Raw genomic sequence first — 12,203 nt, forward strand, 5'->3', positions numbered from 1 at the left:
AGGATTGAAAGCTTGGGAATGTCCTGACGGGGAAGTCACCACCAGAGCCCCTATTTAAAAAAAAAAATGGACGGCTCAGATCTCGCTGAATCTGATGGCCAAGGCACCTCTGCTTCAACCATCCAACCATAATGCTCCACCCGACACTCATCCTCGGTAGACCTGTTCATGGGCCGGTTGGCCCGACGGGCCGGCCTGGCCCCCGGATGGGCTTGAACACGCAATTGAGCCTATGGGCTTGACCTCGGGCCAAAAAGCCCGGCTTGTAATAAATTCGAGCCAAGCTTGGAATTTTCCAAAATAGCCTGGCTCAAGCCTGGTCCAACCCGACCTATAGGCTAAAACCAAAAACCCTAATATCCTAATTCCTAAGTAACCCTTTTCATTCATCTCATTCCAGACTATCAAACTTCTCTTCTCTTCACGGTGACTCACATCCTCCTCACACCCTTAGGCAGCCGCAGAACTGGTGAACATTCACCGGCACAACAAGTAAACTCCGGCAGACCAGCGGTGAGTCTTCTCTCTTTCTCTCTCTCATTCCTCTTCTCACTTCTTCTCTTTCAAATCTTAGACATCGACGAGGTGGCGAACACAGGCACCGGGAGCGGTGGTGAGTCCCCCCTCTCTCTGTCTCTCCCTTTCTCTCTCTCTCAAACGTGAAATGACTCCACTTTTCACTATCAAAATCGCTGCAAACTCAACACCGGTGAACACAGTCACCGGTGGTGAGTCCTCTTTGCCATTTTGTTGTATTACGAAATTATTATTTAGTGTTTATATAGCCGAATGCTCTTGTTTGTCCTAAATCCAAATTGCTATTGTTTGTTTGAATGCTATTCGGGATTTGTTAGGGAATCATAAAAACAACTTGATGCATTAGGGATTCATTGCACATATTTATTGGCTTAGTTTGTCTTTCAAAAGTGTTGAAACTGTTAGATTTGATTATCCTAATTCCTAAAGAAAAAACATTGTATTTGGCTTTGGTAATGCTGCAAATCTGTAATTGGTTTTCCTTTTTATTTTTTATTTTTGCAAATTCTGAATTTATATTGAATTTATATTCTTTTTTTTAATGTTAATAAATTCTGAATTTATATTGGATTCAGAATTTATAATGAATCCAGCTTTATATTTAATTTTTTAATGTAAATAAATTCTGAATTTATATTGAACTCAGAATTTAGATTGAATCCAACTTTATATTTACTTTTTTTAATGTAAATAAAATAATTAATTTATCTAATATCTCTTTATAGAAAATCGATCTATATACCATTTGAGTTAGTTAATTGTTCCATGATTGATCTAATACGTAAAAATGGATATATATATTTTTTTATTTTTCTTTTTTTCCTATTTTCACTTTTTCTCTTAGATATGTTATTGACTTGGTCCCATCTATTTCTTAGTAGGTAAAATTGACTCTAATTTTCTTTTAGTTTTTTGATAAATTATTTTTCTTTTAGTTTTTTATTTAATGTTTATTTGTCTTATTGATAAAATTAGAATCCATTATGTAGGTTATTTCATATTTAATAATTACTAGTATGTCAATGGCAAGTGAAAGTGCGGTTGCAGGAGTAGATATAGTTGATGATGACTATTAAGAGTTTGACCAGACTTCCACTAAGAAAAGATTGACATCTAAGGTGTGGGAAGAAATGGAAAAGATTAATTTGGAGAAGACATGATATATGCACTGCAAGAAAATCTTACAAGGTAAGTTAAGTAAGGGAACTACTCACTCGAAGCGTCATTTAGAGCATTGCCTTAGATGTACAATTCAGGATATTAGATAGTACAAAGTAACTACTCAATCAAACACTAATGGGAGTACTTCTTTTAAAAACTACAAGTTTGATAAAAAAAAAGTCTTGTAGGGCATTATCAATTTTTCTTGTATGTGAAAAAAACCCTTTTACTACTATTGAAGAACTTGGTTTTAGATTCTTTGTTCAATCTATAAATCCTAAATTTAAAAATGTGAGTAGGCATACTGCTAAAAGAGATATCATGTCTAGCTATGCGAAAGAGAGAGAGAGGGTGTGAAAAGTGATTTATCTAATACACTTGGTCGAATTTGTTTAACTTCTGATAATTGGAGATTTGAACACATTGATGATGAATTCATGTGTATAACTGCTCATTGGATTGACAACGACTGGAAGTTACATAAAAGAATTATTCGCTTTAAAGCTTTGACACCTCCTTTTGATGGACTATCTTTAGCAGATGAGGTGGCCATGTGCTTAAACGAATGGAATATCGATTAGAAAATTTTTAGCATCACATTAGATAATGCTAGTTACAATGACGTAATGGCTAAATCTTTGAAATTGAGATCTTTAATACATAATTCTTTTGTGTGTGGGGGTGATTTTTTCAAATTTCGTTGTTGTAGTCATATTTTAAATCTTATTGTGCAAGATGGTTTGAACATTGTTGATGATGTTGTGTCTAAGATTCGTGATGGTGTGAAAAATATAAAAAAATCAGCTGCCCGGAGGCATAAATTTTATGAACTTGCTGAAAAAAGTTTTCACTTAATATAATTAGAAGATTGAGGTTAGATGTCTATGAGATGGAATTCAACTTATTTGATGCTTGAACATGCCATCTATTATAAGCAAGTCTTACAACATTAGGGGCAAAGGGATAATACTTTCAAAATGTTTATGTTTCTGGAAGAAGAGTGGGGAAAATTGGATAAGTTTCACAAATTCTTAAAAGATTTTTATTATGTTACTTGCATGTTTTCTGCCACTAAGTACCATACTTCAAACATTTACTTCAAGGGAGTGTAGTTGATTCACATACATTTAATGTTAGTGAATAAGGAATCTCATAATTTTATGACTGACATGGTTAGAAATATGAAGGAGAAATTTGATAAATATTGGGCTGAATAAAGTATGATTTTGTCTTGTGCTACTGTGTTGGGTCCTCGTTGCAAGATTAGGTTAGTGGAGTATTGTTTTGATAAACTTTGTGGGAATGAAGCTAAGGAGCATGTTAATGCTATAATTAAAACTCTCCATGATTTGTTTGATGAATAGAAAGAAAAATTTTCCTCCACCTCCTTTATTGGATATTTTAGTTAGTTTGACATGAGTGATAGAAATGATGATGGTGATGGGTTTGAGGATTATGAGCAATTTTTGAATTCAAAAAGAAAGATTCAAAGTGAAAAAACTTAGTTGGGCCTTTACTTGGAGGAACAAAACCTTGATATAAAGGCAGATGTTGATGTTTTGGAGTATTGGAGTAAGAGTTCACTTAGGTATCTTGAATTGTCATCAATGGCTCAAGATATCTTGAATTAGAAAGAAGGTGATCAATCCTTGGAGAAGTTCACTTAAATCTAATAAAGTTCAAGCTTTGGTTTGTCTTAAAGATTGGCTCCGTGCACAAGGCTTTGTATTAGGTAATTTTTTTTATTTATTGTTTGTTAAAATATATGATTCATTGAATTTTTTCTAATAAATTTTCCAATTGTATGCAGGGTAATCAAGCTTGTTACGGGATTTTTCAAGATTAAGCTTGTTAGAAGAGGGTGAAGGATCAAACAGTAGTGGTGATGATAATGAAAATGCTGAACTTGATGATATATTTTAAGTATTATAATAACATATATTTCTGTTATTTATTTGTCATTTGACATGATAACAAATTACATATGTGATATGGGTAGTGAATTTATCTCTTATTTTCTTTTGTAGGATGGCTTGGAACTTGAAAGTTGGAATGTTCAATCTTTTGGTGAATTCAAGAATGAATGGAGATGGCTAAAACATGTTTTGTTTGAAATGGGTAATGAAGTGGTCTTTTATTTTATTTTTTTGACTTGGAACTTGAGAGTTGGAATATTTCATCTTATTGATGAATTCAAGAATGGATGGAGAACATGTTTTATGGATTTTGTTTGTCTTATTCAATTTTTTTTTTATGATTTTGGAGAAACATAAAGTTATATGAATTTAGTTTTAGTGTGTCATGCTATTTAAAGGAATATGAAGCTATATGATTTGATCTCATGTGTTTTGTTTTCAGGTTTTTCTTGTATCATATGTTTTATTTTCAGGTTTTTCTTGTATCATATGTTTTATTTTCAGGTTTGCCTTGGTTGTATAGAAACAACCAAACAATAGGGAACATATTAAACAACCTTAAAGAAGGTTGTTGATTCACTTGGTTGTAAGAAAAAAAATGGATTCTTTGTAGGAGTTAAAATGGATTATCATGTGTTTTATTTCAGGTTTGCCTTGGTTGTATAGAAACAACCAAACAACAGAGAATATATTAAACAACCTTAAAGAAGGTTGTTGATTCACTTGATTGTAAGAAAAAAAAAAGAAATTAAAATGGATTATGTCCATTTGAATAGATTTTTTTATTTAAGAATGTAAAACGATGCTTTAAAACATAAAAGAAAGGAAAAAGCCATCTTGTAGACCTGTTGGTCATTTGAATAGGGAAAAAACCATTTGAAGATGAAATGATGCCCAAGCAAACGGCTCAGATCACTATGGATCCAATGGTCACAGGGACCCTCTGCTTCTACGAGCCAGCTATACCGCACCTCTCAGCGTGTGTCTTCGGAAGATGAAACGACGTTGGGTGAACCACAAGGCTCACCCGCCGCAACTCGTAGGTGAACCGCGGGGCCTGCCCATCGCGACCCACCGGGCGTACCGCTTAGCTCGGCAAACGTGCGCCTATTTGGGTGACCGTCCTCCACACGGTAGACCCCTGACGTGGCCTGACTGCATGTGATACAGGCCATTCCCGCTAACCCGAGGCATCCACTTCACACACATCTCTGAATTGATGAGGAGGGAAGACGCATATTAAGTAAAAGCGATGCCACTATAGGATACCCCTCGACTGACGAATCCAAAGGCATAGCGACTGCTACTCTCGACGACTGAAGCTGAGGCCTTACCCTGACTATTATCTCCATTACTAGCCGAAGCCAAGACCTCGTCTCGGCCTTGGGAGTGGGGAGCAAGTGATGTGGGCTAGCCAGGCCCAGCCCATTACGGGCTAGGAGGCCCAACCCACTAACGCCTGATAGAGCTAGCCACGGTAGGGGAGGGAAGCCCTACTACCTTCGTACAGAGCCAACCATGGGGCAGCTAGGCGTACTCGTAAGGACCTGTCGCCTGACTTTGTACGACCCTCATCTGGTGCGTTCATCTCCACCTGCCTCCAGTTTGCTCAAGTATAAATATGAGGTAACCCCCCTTGATAGGGGCCAAATCCTAGAATTTTGATACAACCCAGTGCATCCGAGGACTACCATTGAGGCCTCGCCTGCACCTCCTCCTACCTTACACCTCATACTAACTTGAGTGTCGGAGCTTCCACCTCGGGTCTCCACCTGAGGCCTCCGACACCTCTTGTTTTGTAGTACCTCGGATCTCCAGGAACCTCGTTATCGAGACGATGACCTACAATCCTCGGCTTCTATCCTACTAAGAAGGGAGCACATCACCTCAGCCTATAGTCCTTGACCTCGGTTTACCCTCTTCGAAGTCCTCAAAACCTTCAGTCCGCCTTCGGAACTTGGGAGTGAATTTACCTTGTTACCCTCGGCTAATCCGAGTACCAATAGTCATATAAAATACTTAAATGCATACGTGGACAACTTTTTTAATGATCACTGGTCTCGAACTTTGTAAGGCCTGCTTATGAAAAATGGCAAAAAAAGTCAGACTTCCTAAATCTTTTGCTTATTATGCTCAACTCCTTCGGATATATATATATTAGAATTTTTTTCCTCTTTGAATTTTTTATTTTTCAAAAGCCACATTAATGTAAAATTAACGAATCAAATTTCTCTATTGCTGGCCACGTCCAATTACAACCAACTATATTACGCCCCATGCCTCTCCTAATCGTGTTCAACTAGGAAACCAGCTTGCTTTGAAACTCTTTTTTTTTTTCTCTCGCTATTCTAACGATTAGAAAAGAGCAGGGCTGAAGGTTTCTCCCATTCATCCGAAGAAAACAGAACCCATTTTTATTCTGTCAATTTTTCTTTTCTAAACCCAGTTTTAATCTATCAATGAAAATGAGATTCCATTACGTTGGACATATTGGTGTTTCGAAACAGGTGTCTCTCCCTCAATGGAAAACCTATGCACAAGTGAGACATAAAAAATAGGGTAAATTATAAGGACCCCCTGTAGTATGAGTTCTGCCATAAAGACCCCTTGTACTTTGTTTTGCGACAAAGACCCCTATACTATGAATGTGAGACAAAAACCCCCTTCCGTTTGAAAATCGTCAGGGTCGCTGCATCTTCTACCACCCGCAGAACAGCGAAGGCAGCAACTTTGATTCTTCCAGGGGCCTCCACCAGGCCAGGTATGCTCGCTCTCTGTGCCTGCGGCATCACTGGCACTGGTACTTTGTTCCTCTTATCATCTGTAACAAAGGCTTGTATGTGTTGGCAGGGATCGAACCGTTTGTGACCTTGTATCATCACGACCTGCCACAAGAACTGGAGGACAGATATGGGGGATGGCTGAGCCCTCTAATACGGTAAGCTCAGAACATTTGGTTTCTTCTATCTGAATCTCATTTATATTTTATGAATTATAAAACACAAATTTCTGGGGAAGTGTGTTTGTTTCTCACTGTCACAAATCTTGTGACGAAGAGAGAGAGTTTGAATGGAAATAAAAAATGGGATTTTGATTTTTGTTGGTGCTTATTGTTTTGCAGGGAAGATTTTGTGTATTTTGGGGAAATCTATTTTAAGAGTTTCGGGGATTTGGTGAAGTTTGGAGTAGCTTGAATGAGCCCAACGCGTATACTCTTTATGTGTATCTCAGGGGACTGTATCCACCAGACCATTGTTCGGAGATTGAAGTTGTAAAATCATCGTGAAGGATCTATATTTGCACAGTAAGAAGCCTTTGGGGGAGGGATTTGAGGGAATAACTGTTAAAATTTGGGGAAAGGGAGAAAACAAGACTGTAGAATCTGCTGCATTTGGGTTTTGGAGCACTCCTATATAGAGGAAGAAGAAAGATCAGAGGAGAGAGAGAGATGTGGATAATATAAACAGTGTTTTTCTCCCAAGTCCCAATTGCCTACAAAGATAATATGGGGATTAAAAAATATTGCAAGGCAGATTTCAACAAAAAAACTAACAAAAAGGGGTTTTTGTCTCACAGTCATAATACAAGGGGTCTTTGTGGGAAAACATTTTCATTCAACATCACTTTAACAATAATAGATTAAATAGATTAACTAAAATTAACATGTTATCACGAGTGTTAAAATGGACACTAAAGGTGTATAAAAATGGCCAGAATGCAGAAATTGGGGCAGGATGAAAGAAATAAAACTCTGAAATAAGGGCCATGACTGATGAACAGCTCGTACACTATAATGCTCCACTCGCAGCACAATGCTTACATAAGGAAAGCCTTGCTGGGCCAGCGAGAGTTATGATGCAGAGGTTTGGGCCTTGATCAGGAGACCGCGTTCTGTGAATCTATGGGTTTATGGAGTATGTGAAACTGCCAATCAGAACTGATTGTGTCATTGGGGCCAGTAAAAAGTAACGTTAATGGAACTTTGGCTGTCAAAATAAAAAGACAAAAAAAAAAAAAAAAAAAAATTCCTTTAGACCTGTATACGGGCTGGGCTGGGCTATGCTTTGCCTTTACATTAACAAAAATGTCTAGGTTCGAGCTTGAGCCTGATCCGACTATAAAGCTCAAAGCCTGGGCTCGAGTCTGAGCTTAAGTCCGATTAAAAAAAGATTTTTCTTTTTTAATTCAATTAAAATTTATTTTATTTATATTAAAAGACCTCAAAACCTAAAAAAAATAATGAAAATTCTCATTATTATTTGAAAAAAGAGAAGAAAATATATTATATATATTTAATATATTATTAAATCGAGTTTAGGCTCGGGCCGGACTTTTTTGAAAAAGCTCAAGCCCAGTCAAAAAAAATCGGACCTAAACTCGCGGGCCTAAAATCTCGTTCAAACCCGACTTAGATTGAATCGGACCGGGGCCGGACCGGCCCGTCAGGCTACCCGACCCATGAGCTTAGCACAGCAGCATCCATAGGCGTCCTCACTCCACACCAGTGTCCGTAAACGCGGAAGCCATCGGCGACGAGAGGGATATTACAGGTTGAAGAACCGCAGTTCACACCGGCCCCTGTTTCATTGGAAGAAGAAGAAGAAGGGCCTGAGAACGGACGCTGGATGCTGGATGCCGGACACCGGATGATATCCCTCTCTTCGCCGGTGGCTTCCACGTTCACGAATGACGGTATGGAGTGGGGACGCCAGTGAATGCTGTTGTGCTAGGATAAACGTAGGAAAATGAAAAAAATGGAGGGAGGGAGTTCGGAATGAGAACATGCGAACTCTGGTTTTTCTGTTTTTGTGTTGACGGCCAAAATCTCATTAACATTACCCTTTACTTGCTCCGACGACGTGGCCATTTTTGATTGACAGGTTTACAGATCCCATGAACCCACGAGTTCACAGTGAACGCGGACTCCTTGATCAGTGCCGGCCGCCGTTGAAATAGTGTCAATGAACAACTTAATTATCTAACTATCTAATAGTTTAATGCTCATCAATCTACTAACTACTAAATCATCACCAAGCCAATAGATTGAACAGTCTGCAGTTGCACCGGGCACATATGCAACAACTAATATGTATCTCTTTTGTTCATGTACACTTTAATCAGTCGACTCATTTGTTTTGCACTTAATCAGTTAAATAAGGGTCAATTTGGAAATTTGGAAAGAGTAAAAATGCAAATATGTATAATATAAATACATACAAAATATGAAGTTTTGCCCTTTACATATTTGTACTCGTAGAGGATAAAGCCTTTATTTTGTATTATTTTGTATATATTTGCACCATATTCTTTCCAAACTAAGGTTGAGTTTGGAAAGAGTATAAATATAAATTTGTAAGTATAAAACCTTGTATTTCGTATTATTTTGTATATATTTGCATTGTCTCTATTTATATTTGTACTGTTTCCAACTGAGCCTAAATGTGTATAGTGCAAAACATTGCATTTTGTATTTACAATATATAATAATAATAATGTAAGGTTTAATAATATAAAATACAAGATTTTGCATTGTACATAGTTCTATTTATACTCTTTCCAAATTGCCTAAAAGTCAAGAAATTATCAATTATAACTCTGCCTCTTAACCTCATGTAAAATTATCAATACAATTTTTTACCCCAAAAGAAAACTGGTAGATAGGCCGATGGGGAACCTAAGAATGCATTAACCAGTGTCCAAAGGGTACATCAAAGATAGAGGGGACATTAAGCACCACTTGACACCAAAACACAGATCGACACAAAAAAGGAAGATAAAACGAATTAAGGCCTCCTACAAGTGGGGATGCCATGAAAATCTTCTGTAAGCGTAAGCAAGATACCAATTCTCTGGAGATGAACGAGGGGAGGAAAAGAGAGCAAAGGATGCCTCGTTAATCTCTTTGTTGGCCAGACAATCAACACATTTGTAGAATGCAAAACCTTATTATATTTTGTACCATTTTGTATTTATTTGCACTGTATTCTTTCCAAACTGATTGTATTCCTTCAAACTAAGAAATTAAGGCCATGTTTCATTCAATTTTCATTCTTTTTCATTCTTACCTAAAATGAAATTCTAAGATGAAAAAAAATGGGAAGAATGAGAAAATATTGCTACGAACCAAACGCTTTTTTTTTTTCTAAAAAATGATATATTTTATGGCAAGAATGAAAATAAAATTTTAACCTGTTTGGTTACAAATTTCATTCTCATTCATTTTTATTAATCAAAATAATAATATAAGGGTTAAAGGTGTAAAATGTGTCGTGTCGAGTCCACGTAAAGTGCGGGTTGTACTGTGCTACCCTACCCTAGGATAACTTGGGGGTCGGCTCGGCACGTCTCACGGTCCAAGCCCGTGCAGACCTGTGCTGTGTTGTAGGCCGGGTTGGCTCGTAGGCCAGGCCGGGCCAAAGCTATTTTTTTTAAAAATAAAAAAAAGTTAATATTCTAATTTTATATGAATTTTGATGTATACAATTGCTTATATACATCGGGTCGTGGGCGGTACAACCCGATTTACACCTCTAATAAGGGTGTCAATTGACCGGTTTTGAATTGGCTCCCATGTAATCCAAACTCAATTTAGACGAATTGGACGGACCAACAAGACATATTGGATTGGACCAATCCGGTCCAAAATATTTATAAGATTGGATTGGACCATTCGGTTTGTCCGTAATAAAAATTTATATTGGATTGGATTGGATTAAGCCAACATCTGGTCTATCGATATAAGATAAGAATATAGGTGCCGATGGACTAAATTTGGGTTGAAGCCAATCTAAATCAAAACAAATTTGAATAGATTGAATAGTCTAGACATTGAATTGAACTGGATCAGATTAGACCAAATCCAATCCAATTGGCACCCCTACATACAACACTCAATGGAAAATATATCGTAGATCATGTGGGCCCCACATCAATAACACAATATGAAAAAGGAAAAAAAAAAACTTGAGAAACTTTTATAGTTTGTTGCATTAAAAATATATATAAAAAATGAAAAGAAACAATGTCTACCATCAAAATGAGTAATATAAAGAAGTAATACAACACTCTTCCTCACACTCTCAACCCAGTCCCAACAGAAGCCAGGAAAAAACAAACCCAGCAATGTTTTAGTATATCGGTCATGCTGCCATGGTGGATTATGTTAAATTTCAAAAGCAGAAAAAAAAAAAACAAAAATAGCTGGAAATATACAAGTGAAAACTACTTGAGAAAATAACACAAAAAACATTTATTTCTGTCATAATCTTACATAACATAACAGTTCTTATTTTGTCTGCTAAACGAAAGATTCTGTTGAAAATTGGTGGACCTATTTTAGTAAATACATGCATGCTGTCACCGTGCCAGTATTAAGGTTCAAGTGGGTGTATGGCCTACCGTAATTAGGCAAATAAGGGAATCTCTATATGAGTATTAAATAAAAGCTAGTTTGCATTTGTTTATCATTATATAAAGTAAATACTTGATTATATAACCGTACAGTTGCTCATAAAAATTCTACCCATATAATATTACAGTCACACATGGAAAATATCTCATCCCCTAATCTCTAACTACAATAATTATATCAGTCAACAAACTAACCACCTTCAGGGTCATTCGCAGGAACCTGACTGCATATGATCCACAGACAAACTAGCTAATAGGGATGAACTGATCCAATTATTGCTTTATTATATGGACCACACTGCTTGATAGTTACTTGAATGTTTTTTCTTTTGTCATTTGGCGTTCCACCAAAATTTGGTTTCCACAAGCTTTTTTACAGGTTATTAAAATGAAGGCTACAAAAGTTAGGTGAAATGAACATGTGAGCCATATAATCTCACCTTGTACTAGCATGTGCCCCATTTTATGACCTCAACTTCCATCAAGGCTGAGGTTTCTCTCTTCTCTTGTGAAAACTTTTTCATACAAACTCTAATATAAATGGATTTATGTAAGATGTAATGTGTACCTTGTTTCTGCTAAGAAAAATTAGCTGTGTCAAGAACTAACATGTTATGCTATTCTAAACAAGCTGATTCCACTTTGAAGGATAAGCACAACTGCCCTTCTCCTTTGAATCTCTCTCTCTCTCTCTCTCTCTCTCTCTCCTTTGGTAGCTAAGGCTGAGCTTAAGTTTTGTTGGTAGAGATTGGTATATACCTTAAAAATGCATGTATTGGAGACTGATTGTAGAAACTTTAAGGTTATGTTTGGTTTGAAGGAAAAGGTAGAAAAACCTTTAGAAAGATTGCATAGATTTCCTTACCTTTCCCTTCCTTTCCCTACATTTTCCTTCAAACCAAACACAGCCTAAAGGTCACATTCATGTTTCTTGCTCGGGCTTAATCATTCTAGTTGAAATGGTTATCATATATGTGTCAATGTGTGGTGTGAAAATATGTATCTCTCACTAGGGATGCTACTTGGACGGGCTTAGATTGGGCTTTTGTCAAAACTAGAACACGCCTGACCAAAAGCTCGAGGATGAAACAGTGTAAAATGCTAATTTGGACCAACCTAAGTTGCACCCCTATCCTTCACCAATTTGTACTGATCAACCCGAAACATTTATGATAGAAA

This window comes from Nelumbo lutea, chromosome 1 (assembly GCF_056320005.1).
Source record: "Nelumbo lutea isolate HS-2025 chromosome 1, American lotus-T2T, whole genome shotgun sequence".
Taxonomy (NCBI): domain Eukaryota; kingdom Viridiplantae; phylum Streptophyta; class Magnoliopsida; order Proteales; family Nelumbonaceae; genus Nelumbo; species Nelumbo lutea.